At 40.8% G+C, this 2,340-nt stretch overlaps 1 long non-coding RNA gene across 1 annotated transcript; it reads right to left on the bottom strand.

Moving 5' to 3' along the window:
- On the bottom strand, positions 1-1,792 carry LOC122481273. The gene is made up of 3 exons (XR_006296803.1): positions 1,707-1,792; positions 893-1,041; positions 1-286 (listed from the first exon to the last, which is right to left on the bottom strand). It is a non-coding gene; the product is annotated as an uncharacterized LOC122481273 (long non-coding RNA).
- Positions 1,793-2,340: the final 548 nt, after the last annotated feature.

The following is a 2,340-nucleotide window of genomic DNA, read 5'->3' as shown; positions in this document are numbered from 1 at the left end:
TATTGTAATCAGTTTATTAAATGGGTTATACTTGATAAGGTGCAAGCAGGGAACAACCTGGTTTTCTTCCCATTCATCTTTTTTAAAGTCGTTCTGCTAGATTTCCTTTCACCCACACCTGGATGATATCTTGTGCAGATTCTAAGCCTCTTATGGATACTTTTGTAGATTAAAAGAGTCTCCTATTTTAGGAGATTTTATTAAAGAGTCCCGCCAAATCTAATCTTCAATCTTTCATGCAATTGACGTCTTCTCCCCTTTCCTAGCTTGGATCTGACCTTGAATTCTGCAAAATGTAAGTAGAGGTTCATGGTCTATACTTTTATCTTTCACCCCCGTTCTTCCCCCAGTTACTAACTGATACCTCTGTCCCTCCCATTAGGAGAGACAAGGAAAATTGTATTTGACTGGGCTGTTTGTATTTGGCATTGATGCCTCTGTGTGGCAGGTTCCCCAAGACTGACCCTTTATCAGGGGGTGCTCTTACGAGATTTTTTGCCCACTGCCTTCGGGGGCCTTTGGCCTTGCTCTGTTCTTCCCACACGTCACTGGGTGAACCACCATGTACCTGGCATCTCATGATGTTCCCTTAATTCTCCTTCCACATCCCCCCAGTACAAGCTCATTCTATTGGTGTAGAACTCTTGGGTGGGATTTTTTCAAGGTCAGTCTTTCTTTGCTGATTTCTTACTTAGTTCTGGGGAAAACTCATGAATCTCTGTCTAATCTAATTATGGAAGTTTAGGTCATTCCCACTCTGGTCCCTTCTTTGTTCTATACAGACATCTCCAGGCAGCCTCAGGTGAGTAGAAGGCACTAATCTCCCTGCCCCCACCCACCTGGCTCCCCAAGGGTATGGGTCTAATTCTCTCAAGGACGCTGTTTTCCCCACCCTTTGTTCAGGTTGCAACATAGAGTAGGTCCACAGGCTTCTGCAGCTCAGCAGAAGCTGGCTGGGGGTGGGGGGATGGGTGAGACATTGGTCTCTATCCATGACAGGTTACTCCGGGATCTTGAATATGTTCATGACCCTTGCTTGGCCTAAGGGGTGAAAAGAAACACCTACCTTAAATGTTCACACCTCCACATGTAACTCTTCAAAAAACAGAAAATCCCCACTCCAAAGAGTCTCCAGCCTTATTTGTTTGTTTGCTCATTTATTTATTTGTTTGTTTATTTATTTATTTATTATTTTCACATCTGGGATACAGACAGGAGGTGGGCTAATGGACTTGTTTTATTGTAATATAGCAAATCCTATATGAATGGTCTGGTATCTTCCTTTGGAGTGCGTTTCATACTAGACTTTAAGCCTCTGCCAAAACTCCAAATTTATTTTTACAAATCTCGTTTAACAGCCTTGTGTACAATGATTACATAATTATCATTATAGACAATTCCAGATTATAACTAGATAACTAGTAATCACTAGAATCATTAGAGCTCTTGGAAATTTAAGAAAAGTGATAACTGAAATTAAAAATCCAATAGAAGAACTGGAAGACAAAGCCCAGGAAATACCCAGGAGGTCAGACATCTCAACAGAAGGCAGCAGGAGAGAATTTTCAAAGAAATATTAAAGAAGTGTCCAGATTGAAAAGATACTCCAAGTGCCATGTATAATAATGGAAAAATGATCTGTACTCATGCACAGTTTAGTGACATTTCAGAACACTAGAGATAAAGAGAAAATGCCAAGAACTTACCCAGGGAAAGACCAGGTCAACTTACAACAAAGAAATGAAGATCAGACTGGCATGATTCCTTCAAGTAACATGGGAAGCCAGAACACAATGGAGTGATGCAGCCAAAATTCTAAAGAAAAAATTATTGCTCCCCTAGAATTCTGTCCTCTGATAAGACTTAATCATCCAGGAGGATAGAAGAAAAACACATTTAAACATGCAAAATGTACTTGTGAGTCATCTATGCCATGTTCATTCTCTCTTGCACCCTTTCTAGAATCTATTGGGTGTAAAAATGTGCTCAGTTGATTTCTACATTTCCCAGCCTTTCGTGCAGATTGGTAGGCAGGTGATCTACTTCTGAGAAATCAAATGTCAGTGGATCTATCCTAGGAAAAATACTACCAAGAGGTTAAGGCAGAGCATACACACTGTTAACCCTTTTCCTTTCTTGTCTTCCTGCCTGGAAAAATGACACAAAGCTGGAGTTAGAGTAGCATTTCCTCCCATGTCTTTACACAATCTTCTTGGCCTGTACATCCACATTTTTCTCCATTCCATGGCTTCCCACTTTCCAGTTCTGTTAACTAACCTTGAATTCTTCTCCTGCCCAAAGATGATTAAGTCCCCCTTTGAGCAAAGCTGCTGACTTCAT

Source organism: Prionailurus bengalensis, chromosome C1, assembly GCF_016509475.1.
Source record: "Prionailurus bengalensis isolate Pbe53 chromosome C1, Fcat_Pben_1.1_paternal_pri, whole genome shotgun sequence".
Taxonomy (NCBI): Eukaryota; Metazoa; Chordata; class Mammalia; order Carnivora; family Felidae; genus Prionailurus; species Prionailurus bengalensis.
The sequence above is the reverse complement of the archived record's forward strand: the minus strand, read 5'-3'. Positions and strand labels throughout refer to the sequence as shown.